Source organism: Rhipicephalus microplus, chromosome 2 (assembly GCF_043290135.1).
Source record: "Rhipicephalus microplus isolate Deutch F79 chromosome 2, USDA_Rmic, whole genome shotgun sequence".
Lineage (NCBI taxonomy): Eukaryota > Metazoa > Arthropoda > Arachnida > Ixodida > Ixodidae > Rhipicephalus > Rhipicephalus microplus.
This window is the reverse complement of record NC_134701.1, coordinates 13,212,902-13,226,183: the sequence shown is the minus strand read 5'-3', so window position 1 is coordinate 13,226,183 and position 13,282 is coordinate 13,212,902. Positions and strand designations below refer to the sequence as shown.

Sequence of the window (13,282 nt, the reverse complement as noted above, 5' to 3'; positions counted from 1 at the left end):
AATGTGTCGCAGTTTTACAGGCATCCCTTTCGCTTGTTTGTTCAGTGGTGTTCAAAATTTTTGCTGACCACGGTAGGGAGTGTCTAACAGGACGACGGCGCAGTCTGACGGCTGCCTGCGAAACTCGAGAGCACGCACTACGCACGTGCGCGCTTTCTTACCTGCTAGCCTACTCTATCGCTTTCTTCTACAGCACGTGCACCTGAATTCCAGAAGGGGCACAAGGTTTCACTCCTGCTGTCACCACGGAAACACTGAGTGATTATATCGAGAAGAAAACACGTAATTTGTACTGGCGGTGCTTGGGAAGTGGCAGTGTTTCGGTGTCGCGAAGCTTCTAAGATTCTGCGCACAAGTCCCGGACACTTCGCGACACCGAAAACATGCCCGCGGGATCAGTTTTTCGAAAATATACCCTAATACTAAAAGTACTCAACAGATTTTATTCGTGGAAGACATGCACGCTGGAATTTCGCGTGGTGTTCTGTGTAGATGTCTTAGGGAGCGTCTAAGAATGAAGCGCGGAATATGACACGTACCAAGCACTGCCAGTAAAAGTTACTTGTTTTCCTCTCTATATAACGTTCGGTGTTTCTACAGCGACAGAAGAACTGGCACCTTGCGCTTCTTCTGCTTGTCCGATGGGCGCGAGAGGGAACGAGCAGGCTTACCTAAAAAAGGGCATGCGTGCGCAGTGCGCTCCCTTGAGATTCGCAAACACTGCGCCATGGTGCTGTTTGATACGCGCTCCCGTGGTCCGCAAAATTTTGAACGCCCCTGTGCGTCACTATCACTATTCGTGTCTCACGGTCAACTGTTCTCATCGATAACGCGGCCAGATCGCTGTTCTTATTTAGCCAATTACAGCCTTATCACGCGTTTTATATGCGAAGCATTTCTTAGCGAACTTCGGCGATTTTGAGCGTATCTATCTATCTAGCCGCCCACGACTTTTAGCTGTCCTGGCCATTTCAATAATGGTATCAATACCAAATTTGGTATGGCATAACATGACTGTATGAAGAACATATTTGACTAGTCATAACATTAAAATCATGACATCCATGTCATGAATGCCAAGATTTAGATTTCATGGTCCTGCAGCTCTTGCGATGCTTTCGTTCACATGACGTGTTGCAAAACTGGTATGGTATGACATGATTGCGTGGCAAACACAAGTGACAGGCCCTAAGATGAAATCGTGACATGCGTGTCATGTAACAACATGACTACATGCCACGCTCATGATGCGCTCGTGGCCGTTTCGCTAGCGTGACATATACCAAATTTGGTATAACGGTAACATAATGCATAACGAAGGTATGCGACTGGTGTAAATATGATAAACATGAGATGCGTGTCATGTAACAACATGACTACATGGAACGCTCACGATGCGCTCGCGGCCGTTTCGCTAGCTGCACATGTACCGAACTCAGTATTTCGCGAGGCGAACGGACGACATAGGTAAATGACACATTCATAAATGATAATCATGACATGCGTGTAATGTAACATTATGACTACATGCCAAACTAATGATGCGCTCGTGGCCGTTTTGCTAGCTTCACATATGCCAAATTTGGTATTACGTGACGACAATTGATGACGAAGGTATGTGGCTGGTGCAAACATAATCATGAGATGCGTGTCATGTGAGACATGACTACATGTCACAGTCGAGGAGCCAATACATTTTGACATGACGAGGTGCGCGTACTCGTCGGCGTTCACTTCATCGCGTCACGCCTGCGTTCCTACGCCAGGCGCCGGTCCTGCCATATACTTGAGGCGCGTGCCTCGCTGCGTTGCTTAGACGCACGCGCGTTTCAGCGCGTCTGGCATCCCTCAGTCATGAAAAGAGCGAGACGCAGTGTTGTCTTGGTAACGCACCGGCATAGAGGAATGTCACTCTATGGCATATCGGCGAGAAACGCAGCATGTCGCACTTCGGACCGGTTGCCGCCAGGCCGCGCCGACGTACACTGGTCGCGCCTGGTGTCAGGCTATAGAGTTCTGGCGTTTTGCTAACGTAGCGTCGCTGTGCCCAGCGTGCGCGTGCGTCAACGATACATTGGACTATATTTTGCCTTTCATGATGCGCTGGCGGCCGTTTTGCAAGCTCCAAATATACCAAATTTGGTGTTACGTGACGTCAATGAATGACAAAATATGTGACTGGTGCGAACATGATAATCCTGACACGCGTGTCATGTAAAAACATGACAACATATCACGCTCATAGCGCGCTCACAGCGGCTTCGCTAGTTCCACTTATGATAATTTGGTATCACGTGCATGACGTGAATAGAATATGAAGGTAAACAACACATCCAATTATGATATTTACCTCCACCTCGTAACGTTGAGCTGATTCAATGTGACTTATCAACATTTTTCATTGATGCATCGCATAGCATCGATTCCTACTCTACGTGTGATCTGCCAATTTTTAGGCGATCGAAAGAGGCAGATAGCGTGATCCGTATTATAAAATGCGAATGCATTTCTCAGTCATGCTATGTCAAGCGTCCATCGGGATCCGTCCAACACCCTCTTCCTTAGCAATATCTGCGGGCGCGCACGCCCCTAGCTACTGGAGCCTCTTCATGTCACGCTTCGGTGTCGGCAGTCATCATCAACAGCTGCGGGCGCGTGTGTGTTTGTCCTCTCTCCTAGAAAACGGAGGCCCCACTTCCTTGACTTGAACGTGACATGCCACCGCCTCATTGCAGTGCGTTTAAAACGCGTTTGTATATATCGTTTGTGCTGCCGGCGTTTGTGTATCGTTTGTGTTGATAAGACGCTAGCCGTCAGGTACAATGACTAGTGCAGTGCTTCAGCCCTGCCATGGTGGTCTCGTGGCTAAGGTACTCGGCTGCTGACCCGCAGGTCACAGGATCGAATTCCGGCTGCGGCGGCTGCATTTCCGATGGAGGCGGAAATGCTGTAGGCCCGTGTGCTCAGATTTGGGCGCAGGTTAAAGAACCTCAGGTGGTCGAAATTTCCGGAGCCCTCCACTACCGCGTCTCTCATGATCATACGGTGGTTTTGGGACGTTAGACCACACAAATCAAGCAATCAAATCACTGCTTCCCCACTTCTTCTCTCACCATTCACTCTCTCTCCTCCCTGCGCCCCACTTTCTCGTCCACTCGCCCCTCACTCTCGACCATTCGCTGGCTGGGGGAAGAACGTTCGGAAAAGTGTGATCGAGACGTTGCTGTGAAACGCCCGCACCGAGGCGAGAACGGTGTTTGGTTTGTTCACCTCATAGTATTTTTCGGTGGGGGGCGAAGATTTGTAAAGCGGCACCCGTTCGTCCCTCGTCGTAGTACGTAACATGTCTTATGCTTTGACCTGCAAGGTGACGCCATTGGGAGATTTCTCCTGTGCGTTTTTGAACAGCGAAAAATTCGCAGCATGCGCGTTAACTAAAACCCGAATTCTCCTTTCTCTCACTCCTCATTAGCAGAAATCGCCATGTACATTGAGCACTATCTGACAAGAAAGGGTTGCTACGTTATACTCGCTGTGCGTAACCTCCTTGATTTTAGAAAGGTTTAGCGAGCATTGGGCCGCAGTGCCATAAATACAGTGAAGTATTATATATCATGAACTCGAGGTTGCTAAAAGTGGGAAGTAGACACGAAGCGAAAGCCGTAAGAAAGTGCGTGTGTGCCACCTCTCGTTTTGTCCTTGGAATGTCCGCTGGATGATTGATTGATTGATTTGTGGGGTTTAACGTCCCAAAACCACCATATGATTATGAGAGACGGCGTAGTGGAGGGCTCCGGAAATTTTGACCACCTGGGGTTCTTTAACGTGCACCCAAATCTGAGCACACGGGCCTACGACATTTCCGCCTCCATCGGAAATGCAGCCGCTGCAGCCGGGATTTGAACCCGCGACCTGCGGGTCAGCAGCCGAGTACCTTAGCCACTAGACCACCGCGGCGGGGCATCCGCTGGATGGCGGTGCTTCTATATGCGGAATATATGATGAAAAGATGCGAGGTGGTGGTACTTGGAGTGTTCACTAGATGGACGAATGGACACAGAGACAGATGCATGAACGGACACGTGGATGGCTGCACGGACGGATAAACACATGGACGGGCGCAGGGGCGGATGCATGGACGAACGCAGGGACAGACGCACGGATGGGCGTGCGGACGCACGAACAGACGCACGCACGGACGGTCACACAGACGGACGCATGGACGGACAGAATAAAGAACGAATGGACGGACGGATGCTTTCTTTCTTTCTTTCTTTATTTGTTTCTTTGTGTGTCAGTACAGAAAATGGAGCGAAGGCAAAAGGCTGAAAGCCTGACTAAGGGTTTTTGCTCCCACTCTCCATCATTCACCCCGTGGATATGCTGCCATTCTTCTTCCGTTGCGGTAGCTGCATTTTCGATGGAGGCGGAAATCCTGTAGGCCCGTGTGCTCAGATTTGGGTGTACGTTAACCATGGGGTCAAATTTCCGGAGCCCTCCAATACGGCGTCTCTCATAATCATAGGGTGGTTTTGGGACATTAAACCTCATATATTTTTTTTCGTGAACGCTAGCTAATAGAGCTAGGGCCAAACAACGAAACGTTCCTTTCCTCAGTAAGGAAGCCTTCATTTTTGTGAGGCCGCCTTATGTCACTCTGAAAGCTTCCTCACTAAGGAGCCCTCGGTGAAGGCTTCCTTGGCGCTTCCTCAGCTTAAGGTTGCTTTGGGGCTACCTTCGTGCGCCCTTAGGTCCGCTCCTTGCCCTGAACGAGCGCTTCGCCTCACAGCTAGCCCACGTGATGTTTTAGTTTTCGAGGCAACCCTCCCACCCCACCCCTGCGGGGAGACACGAGCGGCGAGCGTGCGTGCACGGTGCCAGGCACGATGGCACGCAGTGTTGCTAGAATGCACCACGTTTTGCGCTCGACTACGGTGGCTTTTCACATTCAGTAATCGTAGTTGGAAGAAAGCGTACACGCGTCTCTATATTAACACTTCAATTTAAAAGTGATGTGGTGACCCAACTTTTTTTTACAGAATAAATGCTTGTGAGCAAATCTTATATTCGATAATCTCGAACGCAGGAGCGCGGCAACCATTCCTCCCGCGAGGACGGGTTAAGGGAGCTTTCAGAGTACGCTTGCTTCCTCCGTCGGTCCTTGGTTGTAAGGAGGCCTCACGTAAGGAGAGGACGCGGTCAAAGGAAAGGAACGTTTCGTTGTTTGGGCCCTAGATACCCATACCACGTTTCCCGCGACAGAAAAGTGGTGAAAGGCGGTATTGGCTGCATAGTGTGAGAAAGAAATAAAAATTGGCAGCATATCCACGGAGTGAATGATGGAGAGTGGGGCGAAGCATTCGTCCGTCTATTCTTTCTTGCTTCCCGCGATGCCCGCGATGCGAGCCGCATCAAGAGAACGTCCGAGCGTCTGACAGCAGAAGCAAGGGCTCACCGTCGTCGTGGAGTGAAAAGGGCACGGCTAGAAGAAAGTGCTCGCAAGGACCGTGAGGGCACAACCTATGCTGCAGGACAGTTCTAGTAACTTGCAGTTAGTAACTTGCAGTGCTTTTCAAAGTTCTGTTGAACATTATGGCCAAAGATTATGCATTTCTAACAACTCTGTGATAAAAAAAAAGTTTCAAACTTTCAAATGCGTTTTTCTCCTTGTGCAGTTTTGTGTGATCTGTGCTTCTTATACACGCTAGTTCGTATACTTAGAACTGTCATACCTCTATGAAATTTTGCACATAGCATGATGAGGGCCAATAGAGTGCATGTATTTATTTAGATTGTCAATGCTGCTTGAATATGTTTTTCAAAAAATACATAACATTGAAAGCCATTGGCAACTAGAGCCATAGTAAATTCTCTATTTTATTATTGTATTTCACCTTTTTACATACAAAGTTTATACAGTTTTTTTCACTCTACAGTTCCAAAGGATCATAGTCAGCTATATCTGCATGCTTTATCTCAAATTTTTAAAGGTCAGAATTGTTGCATACCAATGGCCATTATTTTGCAGTATCTGACCTGCAGAAAGAAAACCAAGCAATCTACATGGAAATAAATGACATATTTGAAAAGAGGAGAAAAAACTCTATTAGCATGCCGATTTGTGTTAAATTTAGACTCTTATTAAAGAAAATTGTTTTTCGAGTAGCATCTCCCCTTAACCACCTCGAGTTCATGGTATATACTAGTTCACTGTATTTATGGCACTGCGGCCCAACGCTTGCTTAACCCTTCTAAAACAAAGGAGGTCACGCCAAGCGAATAAGGTAGCAACCTTTTCTGGTCAGATAGTGCTCAATGTACATGCCAATGGCTGCTAATGGGAATTCAGAGACAGGAAAATTCGGCTTTTACTGTCTTACGGCTTGCGCTTCGTATCTACATCCCAGCGTTAACCACCTCAAGTTCATTCATGTTATATATGTGACGTATGAAGGAAGGTAGCGATGGTTTGTAGAAGTAGAGGAGGAAGAAGAATTGTTTATGGAATAAACATGCTTATGAGCCAGGCCACGTCGCCCATTCATCGTAGCGTCACACAAGTCGACAGGATGGAGACCTGCCTGCCTCTTCATCAGTCACTCATCATCGACGCAGTTCCCCAGAAGACGCCCTGACCGTACATTGACTACCGAATTATCGCCTAGGAGGACAACGACCAGCACCATGACAGAACCATCGGCTGACCTCGACATCCCCAAGTACACCGGATCAGCGGACGACGGACCCGTACAGGACTGGTTCAACCTGTTCGAACTCCACGCTACCGCTGCATCTTGGTCGGAACGGGAGATGGTTACGAACTTCAGTGACTACGTCACCGGTGAGGCATTCAAATTTTACCTAATTCACATATTCGAGAACGACGAGTCATGGCAAAAAATCAAAGAGGAGATGATTACCCGTTTTAATGACTATGACCAAGACTTACTCATTGCCAACCGTCTAGAGACAACTGCATACTATCATCAATTTCCTAAGCAGTCCTCAAGCATTAGAAAGTCCAGCGCTAATCGACAAGTGCCTCAAGACGAAGTGGCACATGCGTTTACTTACAGAAGGCCGTGCGTATATTGGGAAAAACCCAACCGTCAAGCGCAGCTACCTCGTGCACGAAAGTCGGCATTTCCAAAGTCGTGGCACCAACATACGACACGAGACGTCGCTCACCCTACTGATGCCTTTCATGCTTCGTCTCGCATACATAGTCCACCATCCGGTTTTCCATCACGCGGCTCTTCAAGCGTTCCTGACGCTCACCGTTTGCCCCATAAGGACATCATGTTCACGATAGACGAGTTGACACACCGAGAAAATACACAGTTGAGCCATGCTCCTTCTGCACGGGTTCATGTATCACCGTCCGGTGCACACACCCCCGAGAGTCCAAACAAAACAGAAGGCTCGAACGCATCGAACGTCGGACGCTACCAGGCGCAAGAACTACTCGCAGTGAACAGCGAAAAAGAAGCCCCTGAAGAGCTTCGTGTCATTTCTGCGGCACCACAGTCTTGCCAAAATCTGCAGTTCAAACATAGTAATGCCATGTCACCTGTGGTGCCCACATGCAGAGCTCACCAATTCAGGAATCGAACAAATTCAGAAGTGCATGATACATCAAACCTCGCACACAGTTGTCTTTCGGAAGCGCCCGTTATGAACTCCGTCACCGAAGCCTCTGAAGAGCATGCAAGCAAGGATGACGCATTACCAACTATGCCAGACAAGCAAGACACCAGTTCACCATTCATCAGCTGCCTACAGTACGCGTCAAACACCGAAGGAAATGAACGCCCCATTCCGGAAAGGGCGCCACTACAGCCATCTCTTGAGCAACCTCAGGAAAGCAAGCAAAGCCAAGTTCATAAACTCATGCTACAACGAGAGAGACTGCAACGAGGGCATCGACGAACGCAAAATTCAACGGAAGCGCACTCACCAATAAAAGAACATCGGAAAATAAGGTCTCTAAACCAAAGACCAATTCAAGATGTCAGACACTTTCGCACAAAGAAAAGTCACCAGAGACACTCCCTGCCTCAGCTATTACACCGACTGCACCACCACAGAAAACGCCGAGAAAGACGCGGAAGCACTGCTTGCACACCACAAGCACTCAGGCACTTCATCACATTCTGTCAAAAAGCACGAAAGCAAGAAGCACCGGGATTGCACCATTCACGACAAAAAATACAACCCCGACGACATCCGAGCTGCCAATGCAACAATGCGTTCCAACCTTGCTCAGTCCCCAGAACAGTTCAAGCAGTATTGTCAGTGTTCATGTGTAGCCCACTCTGTCCGGAACGCAACAGTCAAGCTCGTCCACCAGAGTTGTCATAAAAATCCCCGGACTGCTCCCTCGGCCTTGAAGATTGAGTGAGATTGTGGTACTCCGTCGGGACGTGAAACTGCGAATTTGGCCATTATTTTGTTTATTTTGTTTTCAATTTGTTGTTGTAACTGGTGCCAGCTTTCGGGGGGAGGGGAAATCATGTGACGTATGAAGTGATGGTTGGTAGAAGCTGAGAAGGAAGAAGTGAGAACGGAATAAACATGGGGTATGAGCCACGCCACGTCTTCCGCATCTAGCGTCACATATACTAGTTTATTGTATTCATGGCACTGCGTCTCAACGCTCGCTAAACTTTTCTAAAACTACGGAGGTTACACCCAGCGAGTATAGCGTAGCAACCATTTCCTGTCAGATAGTGCTCGATGTACACGTCAATGGCTGCTAATGTGGATATCAGCGTGTGCGTTAACTAAAAGCCAAATGCTCTTGTCTCTCATTCCGCATTAGCATGTACATTGAGCACTAATTTTTATTGTCCAACAAAGCACAGAAAAAATCTCTCACCGGCACCACCTTGGAGGTCAAAATTTTACTTGTAACATACTACAACGGCTACGAGGGACGAACGGGTGCCGCTATAAAGAGTTTCGCTCCTAAAAAACACTTTTCTCTTAACCCTACTTCCTCACGTGCGAAGCGCCGTAATGGACGCTACGCAATGCATTCCCATTTCCTCACGATTCCTTTTTGGAAGGTGGGGGCATTTTTATCTTTCTACATTTCCTTCATTGCTACTGGCAATCGCAAAGTGAGCTTGTTTGAGCGCGCTTCCTTTCGATGCGCGCAGCGGTCTATAGCCACGTGTTACTTTTTGTACCTCGCAGGCTTTCTTTATACACGAATTTCCGCAGCGGCGCCCGGGTGCTGCCATGTTTGATCACGTGACCAAAAACTGGCCTCCTTCAAGCCAGTTGCCCACGCGAGTTCCTTGGGGCGTAGCCGTAAGCACCGGTAGTTGAATTTCGAGGCCAACATGGCAGCACCCATGCAGACGCGCGCCACCGCCCGCTTCGATCCAAACTGACACTTCCTCTTCCCCGCTGTCGTCACAGCAATTAATGAATGGTGAAACCAGCTACCGCTTCGTGTCATCTCACGCTCGGGACAGGACATCTGCCTTTGTTGCCTAAATTAGCTGTGTTTATTCTGCCATGGATACTAAGCCTCGCCTCCAATAAATTGAAAATGAATATAAAAAACACTGCAAAATACCGATGAATGCATTGCTGTCGGAGCTTCAGAACGTAAACATAAAGCAAATAAATGCGTACTTCGTGAACTTGTGGACCACACAGCGCAGAACGCAGAAATTATAAGATCGGCTTGGATCAAAATTGCACCGATAGGTGCCGCCATGTTTATTTTCCTACCATGGCCGTCTTTTAGGGGCAAAGCTTTTTATAGCGGCACCAGTTCATCCCTCGTATTCGTTGTAGTATGTAACAAGTATAACATTTTGATCTTCAAGGTGGTGCCGGTGAGAGATTTCTTCTGTGTGCTGTTGAACCATAAAAAAATAGTGCTCAATGTACATGCCAATGACTGAAGGGTTGCTACGTTATTTTCGGTGGGTGTAACCTCCTTAGCTTTAGAAAGGTTTAGCGAGCGTTGAGTCGCAGTGCCATGAATACAATGAACTAGTTTATACCATGAATGAACTCGAGGGGTTAAAGGTGGGAAGTAGACCCGAAGCGCAAGCCGTAAGAAAGTGTGCGTGTGCCATCTCTCGTTTAGTCCTTGGAATGTCCGCTGGATGGCGGTGCTTCTATATGGGGAATATATATGATTAAAAGATGCAAGATGGTGGTACTTGGAGTGTTGAATAGATGGGCGAACGAACACACAGGCAGATGCACGGATGGACGCATGAATAAACGCAGGGGCGGATGCATGGTCGAACGCAGGGACCAACGCACGAACAGACACACGCACGGACGGGCAGATGGACGCATGGACGGTCACACAGACGGACGCATGGACGGACGGAAGCAAGAACGAACGGACGGACGAGTGCTTCGTCCATCTCTCCATCATTCGCTCCGTAAATATGCTGCCAATTTTTTTGTCGTGGCCTTCTGCAGCACTGCTGAACATCCACGTCGCGTCGTCTGCTCGACGTCACCATAGCGTCTGCTTCGTTTTCACTTGCGTGCGCGCAGACCCTACGTGAACGCCGATCAGAGGACGCGAAGCTATTTTTAAGCAGTGCTGCAGAAGGCCACGATATAATAACGATCATGGTAAGGATAAGTTTGTGGTGCTGTAGCGCCATCTAGATTTGAAAGTGCAAACCAGCTTCGGAAAACTCTTAGCAGGACAAAAGCAGCACGCACTTAGTGCGATGTTGAAAGTAGCACAGACAAATGATGTACCAACGAGTAGACATCTGCCTCATTGAAGTTTTAATTATTGGGCCAGCACTTTTTAGTTACAAGTATGACAATGACTCGTTGTAATTAAAGAAAAAATTAGCAATGGCTACTACAGTACCCTGGGAACAATATGCACTAGCTTTTCTTCGCGTAACGCTCTTCCTGTTTTTTTTTTGAAATCGCGCTGTGTGATGATTGGGATGCCCTGTATACGGCAAATACTCCAGTGTACCTTCTCATGTTTCTGAGAGTTATTCATGAATATTTTAGTGTTGATTGATATGTGAGGTTTAGCGTCCCAAGAATACTTTAGTATTAGCGCTTACGTTTATATGTCTGTCTGTGATTCAGAGGAAATATGTGATGCATGCTGAGTATTCCTGAGGTTATATTTTGTTAATATCCAGTTCTGAAAAAATGCTGCGTCATTGCAGGGGAAGTTTTCGCCTTGCGTAAACGTCCGCGTAGCTCTATTTTGTTTTCATTCGTAAGAGCTGTGACCGAGATGTTGGAAAGAATGCTTAGCGACTTATTTATTTGTTTATTTGTTTATTTATCTGTAACCTCAGAGCTCACAAGAAGCACTGTAGAGTGGAGGTGCTAAAGTAAATGAAAACAATGTAAGAATTTCACGTATGATGAAAATTAGTAGAAAAACACCATTACATAGGAAAAAAAGAATCACGTTTTATGAAATAAAGCACAAAAAGCAACAAACAAGGTATGTGTTGTGTTCCAAGCACCCCTGTGTCACGAGCGAGCCTGTGAAGGACCGGTTGCTGAAACTGCTTCCAGATGTTGAATCCTCCCCTTCCCCCGCTCGGCGCAAACGAGCCACCGTCGTTTCCCCCGGCAGTTCAGCCGCCACCTCCATCCGAATGGGAATAAACTTGCTTTTAACCGTTCGAGGCTGTCTGAGGTTTTTGGACTACCGCGACCTATGCGTACGTCTATGGGCCGACGACAACACCGGACATAACAGTGGCGACGAGGAAGTGAATTTGGACCAACGCTACGCAACTATATTGACAAGCTACAAGCAATGGCTACGCACGGGCTCCCAAATCGGCTACCCGAATTCAACAGCTCATCATGGTCATTGTGGTTTGGACGCCTGCAATTTTACTTCGAGGCTAAGAACATCACTGATGCAGCAATGAAGAGGGCCAACCTGCTAACGCTGTGTGGGGAGCAGACATACGACACAGTCTGTGCCCTGATTCAGCCACGCACTCCAGCAGCCGTTGACTACGACGACATCGTAGCAGCGCTACAAAAGCACTATGACCCAAGGCCATCGGAGGTCTACTGTCGAGCCCGCTTCCAACGGCGAGACCAACTGGAAGGCGAAAAAGTGGCCTAATACGTAGCGGCTCTCAAAAACTCGCTGCTGACTGCAATTTCGGGACGTTGACCGCGACAGCTGCAGCTACTGCGCAGGAGGGAGGATCGACTTTCACACCTGCTAACACCACTATGCTCCCCTTGGACGTTATGTTGCGTGACCGTTTTGTGTGCGGACTGCGTGACGCAGGCCTACAACAACGCCTGTTCGCGGAGACGGGTCTCACCTTTTCCAAAGCCTACGACATCGCCCAACGAGCGGAGAGAGCCGGTCACCAGCAGAGGGATATTCGACGGGACGTCGAGCCAGTGCATCACACCAGTCAGCAGCCAGGTCATTCCACGTCTAAGGCGAAATCAAGCAGAAAGACACAGCGCTGTTGGCGATGCGACGACATGCACGATCCCCAGGCATGTCGATACAAGACAGCGACCTGCAATTTTTGCCAAAAACTGGGACACATTAAAAGGGCATGCATCTCGAAGCGCAAACAGCTCGGACCGAAGACTTCAGTGCAACGGAACAACAATGTCGACGCACAGCAGGGCCAGACGCAAGATACAAGCCGAACAGCACTAACGTCATCGGCACTATATGGCTTAAACGCCATTGTGAACCTCGGAACGAGACCGAAGATTACAACTGAAATTACGGTACACCAGCGCCCTGTCAGGTTTGAGGTGGATTCCGGAGCAGCATGTACGCTCACCAGCGAGGACACTTTTCGCGCTACTTGGCATGAGAACGCGCCAGCTCTCCAGCAAGACGACACGCAGCTGAGAACGTCGTCCGGACATTTCCTTCGACTGCTGGGCTGTGCCAACGTAGACGTGTACTACAACGGGCAGACCCATCAGCTCCCCTTGCTAGTCGTCCATGGTTCTGGATCAAGCCTTTTATGACAAAATTGGTTCAGCCCCCTTGGAGTGGTCATTGGCGGAGTTTACCACACACCGAGTTATCCGTCAGTGGAGCAGCTTCAAGGTAAGTACAAAGCGGTTTTCTCCGAAGAAATACCAAGGGAACAACGGACCTCCAGTCACACTGGAGCTGCGGGAGGATGCGACACCAAAATTTTTTGGAAGCTAGGTCGGTGCCTTTCGCCCTACGAACGTCAGTCGAGAATGAGCTTGACCAACTGCGGGAACAAGGGATCACCGAACCGACGCAACATTCGGAATGGGCTACACC

At 48.5% G+C, this 13,282-nt stretch overlaps 1 protein-coding gene across 1 annotated transcript in view; it reads right to left on the bottom strand.

Moving 5' to 3' along the window:
• Positions 1-13,282, bottom strand: part of LOC142784487 (uncharacterized) — a 443,154-nt gene that overhangs the window by 172,078 nt on the left and 257,794 nt on the right. The window lies entirely within an intron of this gene.